General features: G+C 49.2%; 1 protein-coding gene across 3 annotated transcripts in view; it reads left to right on the forward strand.

Moving 5' to 3' along the window:
• The window catches only part of TXNDC16 (thioredoxin domain containing 16), a 242,981-nt gene that overhangs the window by 10,201 nt on the left and 218,288 nt on the right, over positions 1-14,492 (forward strand). The gene's annotated exons all lie outside the window — the stretch shown is intronic.

The following is a 14,492-nucleotide window of genomic DNA, read 5'->3' on the forward strand; positions in this document are numbered from 1 at the left end:
TGACATCTCAAACTTTCAGGCCCTGTCGCTCACAGTCCCGATGTTGAGAAGTTAAGTTTGTAATCAGTTGATCTCCGAGGATGTGTCTCGGTCTTGGTGGCTTTTAGAAAGCCTTCCACTTGAAAGTCCTATGGAATGAAGTGGACAAGTTTTTCTATGTGGTGTGAGCAGAAGGCCCTAGATCCTTCCTCCTGCCCCATACAAAAACTGCTTGGTTACCTTCTTTGTTTGTCAGAAGCTGGCTTGAAGACCAACTTTGTTACAGTTCATCTTAGTGCAATTGGCACATACCACTATGGTGTAGATGGTACGCCCATCTCTGTACAGCTTATAGTTGTAACTTTTATGTGGGGCCTGCTTCAGTTGAAGCCTCCCCTTAGGCCTCCTGCTGTTTTGGGACCTCAGTGTGGTGTTAGCTCACCTGCTGAAAGCTCCTTTTGAGCTGCTGTTCTCCTGTGACCTGAAATACCTGACCTGGAAGGTCTTATATTTGGTGGCGGTCACTTTAGCATGCAGGGTCAACAAGCTCTGGGCTTTAGTGATTTATCCACCTTATAGTAAGTGCTTTCATGACAGGGTGGTCTTGAGTACGTATCCTAAGTTTCTGCCTAAGGTGGAGACAGATTTCCATTTTAACCAGTCCATCATCGTGCCACCATGCTTCCCTAAGCCCCATTCGCACGAAGGTGAACAAGCCTTGCACAGCTTGGAGTTCAAGAAAGCCTTAGCCTTCTATCTGGACAAAAGCCCATAGACAGTCCACCCAACTTTTTGTGTTTCTTTTTATAGTAATAAGTTGAGCATTGCTGTTGCCAGACACTCTCTAATTGGCTAGCAGATTGCATCTCCTTCTGTTATGCCCAGGTGGGACTGCGTTTTGGGGGCCATAACAAAGCTTATTCTGTTTGTCCTATAGCAGCGTCAGTGGCCCATTTGTGAGGTCCCCATGGTTGAGATCTGCAAGGCTGCAACAAGGAGTTCTCTTCACACATTCACATCTCACTATTGCTTGGATAGAGATGGCCGATGCGATAGTAGGTTTGGCCGTTTTGTCCTTCTGAACTTGTTCCCGCCTAGGGACCATTGTTTGTTTTTTAGGCAGTTCCCCCCCCCCCCCTCTCCCTCTTGTTACCAGTAAAATCCTTGTGCCCATTGGCACCTTTTTGGGTGTTAGGTTGGTCTCCTTTTTATGTTGGCGGATGCCTGTAGCTAGGGATTCACCCACGTGTGAGGACTAACATCCTGCTATCCTCGGAAAACACCTGTTACAGGTAAGCAACTCTGCTTTCTTCTGATCCTGGGGTCTACTGACTGAGAGATCTTTGCAACAGGGAAACAGAAAATCAAACTGATTTTGCTCCATATACCCCAGCGACCTACAGATAGCCCAGGATGCCTTCTTGTTTGGGGGGGAGGGGTGTGTCAAACTTCATGTACATTTTTCAGCTGATATGAAAAATGGTGCAGAAACTCATACATGACCATCGGTGCTGATTTCTGATAGTCCTTTGACAGGTCTGGTATGCCTGTCTAGTACAACTATTCTGCAAGCCTTTGATTCCTCTGGATGCAGACCTAGTGCTATTGTCACAGGAAAACAGAAGAGTACAACATTCAAACCTGTCTCTCAATGTAATGGCCTGTATGTTTGTTACGAATGGGCTCCGGTCAGGAGTCGTGAACACCACTAACAGGGGTGTCTCAGGGTGGAGAAAGGCAGGACTGCAGAAGAGTCTAGATGCTGGCTAGTGCAGGCAGGAATGAGTAAACCCTATGGGCAAGTGGGAAGGTGGAATAGGCAGACTGAGTCTAATACTGGCTGGAGATACCTGATACCAGATGCATGAAGGTAAGGGTGAACTTGAATACTGGAACAGCATGGAGGTATGTGAGAGTGTGAATGTAGGTAAAGGTGTACAGGAAACTGGAACTGGGTGCTGGTAAGCATGAATTCAGGAAGCGTACAGGTAAGAGTGATAATGGCTGGAGGTATAAGTGACTGGTTTGAGGAAACAAGACTGACAGAGAACTGAACAGACAAACCAGGACAACACTAACATTGAACATGAAACACATAAGCCCGAAGGCAGCAGAGCGGAGAAAGCCCGTAGGCCACAGACAGCAGGCAGAGAGCCCGTAGGCCAGACACACAATAGCAAGGCAAGTCAGAAGGCCCGTAGGCCACACACACACACACAGAAGGCCCGTAGGCCAGATACACAATAGCAAGGCAGGTCAGAAGGCCCGTAGGCCAGATACACAATAGCAAGGCAGGTCAGAAGGCCCGTAGGCCAGATACAGCAAGCACGGAAGGCTAGAGCAGGGAGCCCAGGTGAGCTCGATGCTGAAGCACCGATGGAACTACTAGACAGGGTTATAAAGGAGAGTCTGGGACATAGAGTAGACAGGAAGGAAGGAGTGGGCCAGCCAGAAGAGCATGCTCGTGGGGGACCTCTGGTGGTGAGGCGGCTGCATAGCAGCCATGGTCGTAACAGTACCCCCTCTTCAAGACCTCCTCCTCTTCCGGGATCCCAACCTTGCAGGGAACACCACGTGATGGCAGATCCAAAGTCCTCCTGAGGCAAGGCGGTAACCCCAAACCCCTTCTGGGATGACAGGGTAGTCCCAAACCCCTCCTGGGACTGCGAAAATTTTTCACACCCCTCCAGGGGTAACAAGATAGTCCATAACCCCTGCCGAGGCAGCAAGGCGGCAGGCACAGGCGTCTCCAGGAACAGCGACAAAGCGGCAGGCATAAACCCCTCCAGGGACGGCAGCAGGGCGGCAGGCACAGGTTCCCCCAGGGATGACAGCAGGGCAGCAGGCACAGGCCCCAGCAGGGCGGCAGGCACAGGCTCAAACCTCTCCTGAGGTAGAGAAACAGTCTCGAGCCCCACCTGGGGCAGCAGCAGGACCGGTTCGAACCCATCCGGGGGCGGCAGCAGCTGGACCGGGTCGGGCCCCTCTGGGGGCGGCACGGCAGGCTCAAGCCCCTCTTGAGGCACACTGGTAACTCTAAGCCCCTCCGGGGGCACAGTGGTGAGTCCAAACCTCTCCTGGGGTGGTAAAGCAGGTTCCAGCCCCTCCAGGGGCAGCAGAGCAGGCTTAAGCCCCTTCTGAGACACAATGGTAAATCCAACCCCAAACCATGGTTCCTGGAATCTGCAGCGGAAACTTGCAGCTTTGTGAAGACACAGGCAGGTTTGGGCCGTCTCGGGAAGGTGCTCGTTACAGGCTGTTCAGCAGCTTTGGGAAGCAGAGCCCTGCTCGGGTTAATTAGTTCCATCTGTTTTTGTTCTCGAGATTCTAGAACGGAAGTCCTAGAAGTTTTCTTGACCAGGTAAGTTTTTTGTTTTCCTGAAGTATAAGTTGCTTTTTGGTGAGAAGTTTTGTGAAAAGTTGTGCTAAAATTTTCTGTTTGTAAACTGCCCAGGGTGAAAACATTCTTAGTTGAGCCAGAAGCAGGGCAGAGTGTAATAGCACTGGCTGAATCTTTTTGAGGAGAAGGTGGTCCGTTAGCTGTGCAGTGGGGGCAGGGTTTGCCTGGAGGCAAAAGACAAGGAAGACAGAGACACTTCCACCAGCCTGGTTTGGGAGAATTACAATTAAGGCATTCATGATAGAAAGAAACATTCCTTTTATGACAATTGCTGCATGCCCAATGTTCCAGGTCAGAAAACTGACAGGCTAAACAGTTCTGGTTCGTGGGGTAATTCAGGGTTTGACAAGAGATACAGGTAACAAACCGTGGAGACTCACCCTCAGAATATAAGAGTCCTCTCTGTCTCTCCACAAGTGAATGGCTTCAGCATACTGTTACGAATGGGCTCCGGTCAGGAGTCGTGAACACCACTAACGGGTGTCTCAGGGTGGAGAAAGGCAGGACTGCAGAAGAGTCTAGATCAGTGGTTCTCAACCTTTATAGTTCTGTGACCCTTTTAATACAATTCCCCACTATGTGGCGACCCCAACCGTAAAATTATTTTCGTTCATACCATATTTTCCGGCGTATAAGACGACCCCCAACTTTTACAGTTAAAATATAGAGTTTGGCATATATTCACCGTATAAGACTAACCCTCTTCCAACGCATTCCAACATTTACAGCAGGAGGGAGTGACTCGAGGAGTGAGGGCGCGCTGCCCGATTGGCCGGTGCTGGGCAAAAGGGGCTTGCCGAAGCAAGCCCCTTTTGCCCAGCACCGGCCAATCGGGGAGCAAGGGAGCGCAGAATGAACTTTTTTACTGCATCCGGTGAGGGGAGAGAGTGACTCGAGGAGCGACAAAAAACCCATATTTCCGATGGTCTCTTAGGCTAGGCGACCCCTAGCAAATCGTCATTCGACCCCCAAAGGGGTCGCGACCCACAGGTTGAGAACCGCTGGTCTAGATGCTGGCTGGTGCAGGCAGGAATGAGTAAACCCTATGGGCAAGTGGGAAGGTGGAATAGGCAGACTGAGTCTAATACTGGCTGGAGATACCTGATACCAGATGTATGAAGGTAAGGGTGAACTTGAATACTGGAACAGCATGGAGGTATGTGTGAGCGTGAATGTAGGTAAAGGTGTACAGGAAACTGGAACTGGGTGCTGGTAAGGATGAATTCAGGAAGCGTGCAGGTAAGAGTGATAATGGCTGGAGGTATAAGTGACTGGTTTGAGGAAACAAGACTGACAGAGAACTGAACAGACAAACCAGGACAACACTAACATTGAACATGAAACACATAAGCCCGAAGGCAGCAGAGCGGAGAAAGCCCGTAGGCCACAGACAGCAGGCAGAGAGCCTGTAGGCCACACACACACAATGGGCAGAGGTCTGTAGGCCAGACACACAATAGCAAGGCAAGTCAGAAGGCCCGTAGGCCACACACACACACAGAAGGCCCGTAGGCCAGATACACAATAGCAAGGCAGGTCAGAAGGCCCATAGGCCAGATACAGAAGGCTAGAGCAGGGAGCCCAGGCGAGCTCGATGCTGAAGCACCGATGGAACTACTAGACAGGGTTATAAAGGAGAGTCTGGGACATAGAGTAGACAGGAAGGAAGGAGTGGGCCAGCCAGAAGAGCATGCTCATGGGGGACCTCTGGTGGTGAGGCGGCTGCATAGCAGCCATGGTCGTAACAATGTTGAACGCACAATCAGGTCGATCCAGTATCGTCCGCTCGAGGATTGCCCGTCTGTAACGTGCTCGTAGCGCACAATTCGGGCGCGCAAGGCAATTCGGCGATACAGTCTCCAGTTTCACGCGTCCGTATCGCTTCTGAAAACAGACGCATAACCCTTTCCGCACCCGGCATGTAAATGAACGAAAAAGCTGTATAATGAAGGAATTAGCTATTCCCCTGCGATACTGTAACGGGCGCTGATATTATCTCCTCCGTAACCTGCTGTTCTGCCGCGGCCTTAACCTGCTAGTTTACCGCCTCCCCCTAGTAGGAGTTAGTGTAGTGTAGTGTAGGGTAAAAACATTGCTTACCCGCCCTGGTCCCGTCCGGTCTCCTGCAGCCCCGTCCGGACCGGACGGGGCTGCAGGAGACCGGACGGGACCAGGGCAAAAAAAAACAAACGAAAAAGTAGCAAGGCTCGGGCCTGCTATGGTAAGTTTAAAAAGTGTAAAAAACAAAAAACCTGTGTGTTATATAAAAAAATAAAACAATTTTAAATACCTGTCTGAGGGCCGTGGGTCCCGATGGGCGGCGGGCAGCCATCAGCGGCATCCGGTAGTCCCTTCTCCCTTCCTCCCTCCCTCCCCTTCCTGGATGAGCGCCAAAATCGCACGGGCGGGTCGGCAGCGGGGGGGGGGGCGGCAGCAGGATCCGGGGGCGGCGGGTAGGCGGCAGCGGGGTCCGGGGGGGCAGCGGCAGCGGGGTCCGGGGGTGGCAGCGAGATCCGGGGAGCCAGCAGCGGCAGCATGTTCGATCGGGCAGGCAGCTAGGTGGCAAAGTAAGATGGCCGCCTGCACGGGAAAATCGTGCAATTGGCCGCTGAAGACGTGACGTCACGACGTTTGGCGTCACGGGGTGTGACGTCACGTCTTCAGCGGCCAATTGCACGATTTTCCCGTGCAGGCGGCCATCTTTACTTTGCCACCTAGCTGCCTGCCCGATCGAACATGCTGCCGCTGCTGGCTCCCCGGATCTCGCTGCCACCCCCGGACCCCGCTGCCGCTGCCCCCCCGGACCCCGCTGCCGCCTACCCGCCGCTCCCGGATCCTGCTGCCGCCCCCCCCCCCCCCGCTGCCGCCCCCCCCCCCCCCCGCTGCCGACCCGCCCGTGCGATTTTGGCGCTCATCCAGGCAGGGGAGGGAGGGAGGAAGGGAGAAGGGACTACCGGATGCCGCTGATGGCTGCCCGCCGCCCACCGGGACCCACGGCCCTCCGACAGGTATTTAAAATTGTTTTATTTTTTTATATAACACACAGGTTTTTTGTTTTTACACTTTTTAAACTTTTTTACACTTCCTGGTGCCTGTCATTTCAAATGTCATTTGAAATGACAGGTACCAGCGCACCCAGGTTACTGTATAGGCGCTGTTACAGCGCCTATACAGTAAAATGGGTTGCGCGGGCATAACCCTTCCCTAACGCTTCACAGCCGCGGCATGCATTTGCATGCGATTAGAGGAGAGTATCGGGGAGTTAGTGAAGAGAACTGTGCGTGCGGGGAGGAAGGGTGCGCCTGACACTACCTCACTGGTTTTACCGCGGCCTTACTGGATCGACCTGTATATTAGTGCATTTGGGGTAGATTTTAAAAGGTGCACGCGGGAGTAGATTTGTTCGCGCAACCCGACACAAACAAATCTACTCCTGATTTTATAACATGCATGCGCTGCCGCGCAGCCATCTCACTTCCCCTATCTAACCCACCCCCAGCCCCAACTAGTTCCCCCCCCCCCCCCACCTTTATTTTACAAGTTACGGCTGCCGGCGCACCATGTTCCAGTCCGGGGGCTGGTCCGGAGGCCGTGGCCCCACTCCCGGAATGCTCCCCGATGACGTGCCGGCCGTGACGCCCCTGACACGCCCCCCCAGGAAAGCCCCGGGACTTGCGTGCGCGCCGCTGAGCCTATGCAAGGTAGGCTCGACGCACGCAGGGGGTGGAAGGGGCAGCTTTTTGGGGGTTACGCGCATAACCCTTTGAAAATCTTCCCAGTGTCTTTACCAAGTGAATTAGAACGTATTCTGTTTTCCTCTTGTAAATTCTTGGCAAAATGCAACTACTCTTTTAAATGGAAGAGATATTCTATCTGGTGTCAACAAAACAACATCAATCCTTTCTTTCATGAGCCAAAAGATTTATTGACCTACTCTTTCATTTCTCTGACTTGGGACTGGCTACAGCTTCAGTGTGTGTTCATTTTAGTATTACTGCAGCCTACCACCACCCAGTGAAAGCTAATCCCATCTTGCGATACCCTGTTGTTACCTAATTTATATAAAACCTCCCTTCCAAAAGCCTTCAGTTCCATGGGATTTGAATATCATTCTTGCTCAAGTGACTAACTGCCCCCCCCCCCCCCCCCCCAACCCTTGGACTTAAGTTCCCCTGCAATTCTTAACATGGCAAATCCTCTTATTTGCTGTCATTTTCGAAATATGAGTGAATGGACTACAATCGTTGGTGCACTATTCACCTTATCTGCAATTCTTCCATTCATTAGGTAACTGCATTTCACATTAATCAGACCATTGTCTTGCCCACTTTCTATCCAAAACCTAATGTGCATGATGATGAAAAGGCCTTAGATTGCAAAAGAGCTTAATTTAGCATACAACAGGTGACATGCTTAATCACATTGCAAGGCTTCGAGCGCTGTTACTTATAACCTGAACAGGCTCCAAGTGGTGGTAGGAATTTATTTATTTTTTCACTGAGATGGGTAGACTACACAAAATTTTAAATAAATGAATAGCTAAGAGGACAGAACACATGGGGGTAACCTGCATTGTGCGGCAGTTACTACATTTTTTTTTACTTTTATAAATTTCATAAATAAGACAATACGTGAAAAAAAAGATAGCAAGATTATATACACAATAATAAAAACCACCAAGAAGAGAAAACAAAATACACAATCTGAATATTCACAGTCCAATATAACTAGAGTCCAGACCCATTAAATCACAGAGGGATAGGCAAATTAACATATGCCAACCTGACAGCATTACTTAAGGAATGGAGAAAACCTACTGAACAGCCCCACTACTACCTCCACCTGTAGAATGATGCAAATCAAGAAAGGAGCACAATTGAACTGATTCATTTATTATTTATTTATTATTTATTGATTTTATATACCGTTCAGGGGAACCATCACAACAGTTCACAATATTACAAAAAGTCAATTGAAACAAATATATAATTAACATAAATACTAGCAATAATAGATGGTGAAAGATTAAAATAAGATGCTTAAATAAAATCAAATATAATAAAAACATATCATAAAAGAAAATAAGATAAGATAAACGTGTGTGGTACAAAACTGGCTGCTGTGTTATGTGGGATCCTGATATGCCTTCAAAAATAACCGGGTCTTTACTTCCTTTCTAACGGGCCGATACAGTAAAGCGAGGCCGCAGTTACCCTGTTTCTAACCTGCTGTTTATTCACAATTTGGCCGCGCAAGTCCAACCCGCAATTCACTATCCCTTTTAACCCATCTTTACCGCTTCTTTAAATCAACGGGTAACCCTTTCCGCCCGCGGCACGTTACAGAATGGGAGGGAATAGCTAATCCGATCGTTTATATGATATGTAAACAATCGGATTAGCTATTCCCTCCCATTCTGTAACGTGCGCCCCGACTATCGTCTTTTTAACCTGCAGTTTAGCCGCGTCTTTAACCTGCTAAATTACTGCCTACCCTTACCCCTGCGTTAGAGGCAGGGGTAAGGGTAGGCGGTAAACTTTCCCCCAGCCCCCGCTCACCTGCCTTGGCCGCCGGTCTCCGGGGCAACCCCAGTCCTCTCTCCTCTCCTCGTGAAGCAAGGCGCAGGGCGAAAAACGACTCGACATGCTATTAAAATATTGTAAATAAAGTGTAACAAAAGTTAACTTACTTTTTCTTACAGTCCTCTCCGTCCTCCTCCGGAGGCGCGCACCGCGGCTCCCCTGCCTCCCGGGGGCAGCCGGCGGCGAAAGCGGTTTCCAGTGGCCCCCGCCGGCGAAGATGGATGAACGCACGCCCGTAGTGCACGGGCGCTCGTCAGCAAAGGCGCATGAACGGGCCTGCGTGACGTCACAGTGTACGTTCATACGCTTTCGCTGACTTGGGTGCCCATCAATTGGGGTGCTCAAGCCAGTGAAAGCGTATGAACGTACGCCGTGACATCACGCACGTCTGTTCATGCGCCTTTGCTGACGAGCGCCCGTGCACTACGGGCGTGCGTTCATCCATCTTCGCCAGCGGGGGCTGCTGGAAGCCTCTTTCGCCGCCGGCTGCCCCCAGGAGGCAGGGGAGCCGCGGTGTGCGCCTCCGGAGGAGGGCGGAGAGGACTGTAAGAAAAAGTAAGTTAACTTTTGTTACACTTTATTTACAATATTTTAATAGCATGTCAAATCGCTTTTCGCCCTGCGCCTTGCTCGCCTTAGGTTTTCTTTTGATTAAAGTTGGGATCCACTTCCTGGTACCTGACATTTGAAATGACAGGTACCAGCGCACCCAGGATACTGTATAGGCGCTGTATAGCGCCTATACAGTAAAATGGATTGCGCTTAATGGATGCGGGTTGGACGCGGCTTGCATTTGCATGCCATTTAAATACAGTATTGAGCGGTAGGTGATCCAAACTGTGCGTGCGGCAAACGCAGGTGCGCCGGGCACTAACGCACCTCAGATTTTTTTGAATTTTTCTCCCGTCACTTTGGCAGCAATGGCCCAAAGCCATCGGGGTTCAAGTACTGCCAATGCGGGAAAATTATGTCCATCACTGATGGACATAATTATTGTTATATTTGTTTGGGCCTGGAGCATGACACAGCCTCATGCTGAGACTGTGGTCTGATGTTGCCCCGGGCCCGAAGACAGCGAGCCAAAAAAAATCGTGCGCCTCCGATCGCCTCATTCTTCGCTGGGTCCGCCTCAGCAGAATTTTCCATCCACACGAATGGACCTTGAACCGGGAGGTAGTGTCCAACATATTCCAACAGTGGGGTTTTCCAACTATGGACCTGTTTGCCACAGAGAGCAACCGGCAAACTCAGGCATTTTGCTCCATCTACTCAAGCAAACTTTGTTACGCTCCAGATGCTTTCCTCATTCCATGGATGGAGGGCCTACTCTATATGCTTACCCTCCCATTCCACTCATATCAAAAACGATACAAAAATGCATTAGAGATGCAGCAGACATGATACTTATAGCTCCATCCTGGCCAAGGCAGCCATGGTATGCGTACCTCAAACGACTATCCATTCGCCCACCAATTCTACTGGAAAACCATCCCCAACTTCTAACTCAGGAGGGGGGATTCCTTCTTCATCCAATGCATCAATCCTTCCATCTGACAGCATGAAGATTGAAAAGCACGTACTAAATTACCTAGGACTCTCATCTCAACTTGAGGACGTTCTCATTGAATCCAGAAAAACGTCCACCAGGTGTAACTATGCCGGGAAATGGCGTCATTACTCAGAATGGTGCAGACCGAAGAATCTAGACCCCTTCTCTACAACGATAACACATCTTCTGGAATACCTCCATACTCTTTTCACAGCGGGTCTAGCATACGCCTCTGTTCGAGTACATGTTAGTGCAATTGCAGCTTTCCATCGTATTCACAACGGACTACCCATTTCCAACCACCCTTTAATCTCCAGATTCATGCGTGGCATTCTGCATCTGAGACCACCGGTCACAAAGCCGCCGGTACCATGGAATCTCAATATTGTTCTGGAACAGTTAATGTTACCTCCCTTTGAACCTCTAGACTCCTGTCATGTCAAATACCTTACTTGGAAAACTGTTTTCTTGGTGGTGGTAACATCAGCACGGAGAGTAAGTGAACTGCAAGCCTTAGTTCACTACTCCCCGTACTTAGAATTTTTTCATAACAAGGTCACCCTTCGACCTCATCCTGCCTTCTCCCTAAGGTGGTATCTGCGTTTTATATCAACCAGTCCATTACTCTCCCAATTTTCAAGCCAGAACGACAGAGATAAGCTTCTCCACACCTTGGACTGTAAAAGAGCATTGGCTTATTACAAACAGAGAACTTATTCAGACTCCAGGCCATCTCAGCTGTTCCTCTCCTTCAACCCAAACTCTCCCAACCAACCTGTCTCCAGGAGAACTCTGGCTAGTTGGTTGTCCCAATGCATTACGTTTTACTACAATATGCGCAATCTACCATTGAATATAAGACCAAAAGTCAGTCACCCACTAAACGTTCTGCTGATGGACATTTGCAAAGTGGCAACTTGGTCTTCTCTCCACACTTTCACAGCGCATACTGTTTACAACAGCAGAGCTCTTCTGATGCAGCCATGGGTTCGGCAATCCTGTCAACCATGACACAAAAATAAGACTGTCTACTGTTCAATTTTTAGGGGTGGCGTCCTAACCTACAAACAAAACACCTTGACACCACCAGGGAGCTTGGGACTCTCAGACAGCATGGCTAATTCAGCCTGCTATCACTGGGAAAAAGTAAGATTGCTTACCGTAAACGGTGTTTCTGTAGATAGCAGGATGAATTAGCCATGTGTTCCCTCCCTCCTCCCTAGACAGTCTTCACATACACTGACTACACCTTTATTTTTTCTATGTACTTCTCGCTTTGTTACAAGAGACTGAGGTAAATCGGGCAATCGCGCGGATCCCTTCGGATCCTGCCAAGTACTTTGTGACCTGGTTTGGCCACTGTTGGAAACAGGATACTGGGCTTGACCCAGTATGGAAAGTCTTATATTCTTATATACTGTTTAGGCTGGATCACTCAAATGGTAGGGAGGCTGATGCATGAATCTGAAGCTGCAGTGCTGTTCTTTTCCAGTCGTAGCCAAGAGCAAGTGGGATGGGATCAATGGAGGTGAGAGAAGAGAATGGGGAAGCGAAGATCAGGCCCTTTCCATCTTTAGGCCCTGTAACTGATCACCAGTTCTAGCATTATCTCAGCTGCCCTGATTACGTCTGTGACTGACATACATTGCTGTTCAGAGCAGTGACAGCAGGAGGTGTACAGGGCATCTGTCTGCTAAATGCAGTGCCCTGTAGAGGCAATCTTCAAATAGCCTGCTTAGATGCAAAGCATGCATGCACTTTTAGTGTGCCTGCTTTGGGTAGTTTCTCTTTGAAAATTAGCTTGAGCCGCCCAGGTTTCGCATCTGCTATTTTGCGAGAAGGATTAATTTTATGTATTTATTTATTTATAAAATTTATATTCCACCTTTCAGGCACTTCAAAGTGGATTACATTCAGGTACTGTAATTTCCCTGTCCCCAGAGGGTCTCATTTACTAAACATTTTATTCATATACACTGAATGGGAGAAAAAAACTTAGTAAATCAGGCCCTAAGTTTGTATCTGAGGCAATGGTGGGAGAAATGACTTGCTCAAGGGTATTTGAACCCTGGCCTCCCTAGTTTATAGCCTTCTACTTTAACCACTCAGCTACTGCATTCAAAAAAAAATTATGTGCTGTTTTCCTCCCTAACCTAAGTACGGCCCTGATAATGCCTTCTCACAGTCTAAAAGAGTATGTGTACTGTGGAAACCCACACCTACTGTACTGAGGGCAGCAATCTTGGGGGCTGATGCAATAAATCAGCTCGGGAAAACGGGTGCTCAGTGTTGAGCACCCGCTTTCCTTACACGCATCCAGCACCTCTCCTGGGCTCGAGATTGAATATTTAAATGAAGGGTCACGCTGCCAAGGAGCCTCCAGGGACAAATGTGCACCCCTAGCACCTCCTTGGCAGTGGGCACCCAGGAGAGGTGGCTGTCAAGTGACCGTCAGTGGGTTAGGAAAACGGACGCTTGATTTACGAGCGTCCGTTTCCTAAACTGTACACAGCCACGGTTTAGGAAAATGGACGCTCATTATTTGAGCATCCTTTTTCCTAACCTGCTGACCGCCAGCACACTTTTTTTTTTTAACCCTTTTGGTTCCTACGGCAGAGCACACTGTTTTGCATGGGCCCCTTGGTATGTTAAACCATTTGAACACAGCTTCATTGCTTTGAAAATTGTTCTTTGTGTAGTATGCTGCCATCTGGTGAGCATTTTGAGAATTGCTTTTAGTGTTTATAGTGCTTTAGATACAGATTCAGGAAACTTTATTGGCATGACATTTTGTACATGGATTGCCAAAGAAATACATAAAGTGGTTAAAATAAAAGGAAAAATGTAATAGATCTAATAAAATTCTCCAAAAAGGACTTGGGGTGGCCTTTTCTTATGCATCCTTACACATTCACAAACACACAACTGTTATGACCCAGATGGCTGCGTCCGCTCTTGCTCACCTTATGCCTTCCTGCATCAACTCCTCTGGGGAGATTGGCGGCCTCTGCCAGCTGCCGCCGGCCTGCACGCCCTAGTTCCCGGGCCCTTCCACTCAGCGTGGACGCTGCCGACCGCCATCTTGCCCTGTGAGTTCCCTAGATGTGCGCGCGCGCGCCCTCGGGCCAGTCTTATTCACGTCATGGCAGCAACCTCGGGGGTGTCTCCCTCGGATGACGTCAACACTCTTGGACATTTAAGCCAGCTGGCCCTGCCTGCCTACGATGTGGCAACGAGTTCCCTCATTGCTGAATCCACTTACTTCAGACCTGCGTTCCAGCTCCTGCGTCCTTGACAAGAGACGTTCCAGGTACCCGCTCCTCGGGGGCCCTATCTGCCTCTGGCTATCTGCTCCTCGGAGAGCCTTGCTTCTTGGACTGCTACTTGCCCCGTACCCCGGGGCTTCCTCTGGAACTTCGCTCTGCTACTGTGAGTACTCCGTTCTGCGGATCATTTCCGTACCAACGCTACTGAGGAACCCTAATATGTATAATGGATGTTGTGTAGAAAGTGGCAGGAGTGGGATATATGAAGATGGATCCCTCTCTTATTATGTCATGAAAGTTGAGGATGCAAGGTAGGCAATGGGGTGTAGCATTTGTGTGTGACAAATTTGGCTTTCCAGCCTAGAGTGTCTTACTTTGCTGACCTGTGTTAATGTGTGGAAGAGGGTTTTGTGGCCATGAAAGAAATGTAGGAGATGAGGATTGAATGGTGTATGTAAGGGAAAAGTGTTTAGCTAGTGTCCTCTGAATGCTGACCCTTTATGGACAGAAAAGCTGTGAGTGAAATATAGAGAATAAAATATGTATAGATGATGATGAATATTTTTTCCCATTTGAACACATACTGGTCTTACTTAACAGCAGGTCCTTGATCACTGCAGTTTGCTAAGGAATTGTTGGTTCGTTTTCTGACCATAAGTATTGTTTTTCCCCATGTTTTGTTTATGCTGGGGTTTTTCCCCATTGATTCTTATGGA

This window comes from Rhinatrema bivittatum, chromosome 4 (genome assembly GCF_901001135.1).
Source record: "Rhinatrema bivittatum chromosome 4, aRhiBiv1.1, whole genome shotgun sequence".
NCBI lineage: Eukaryota > Metazoa > Chordata > Amphibia > Gymnophiona > Rhinatrematidae > Rhinatrema > Rhinatrema bivittatum.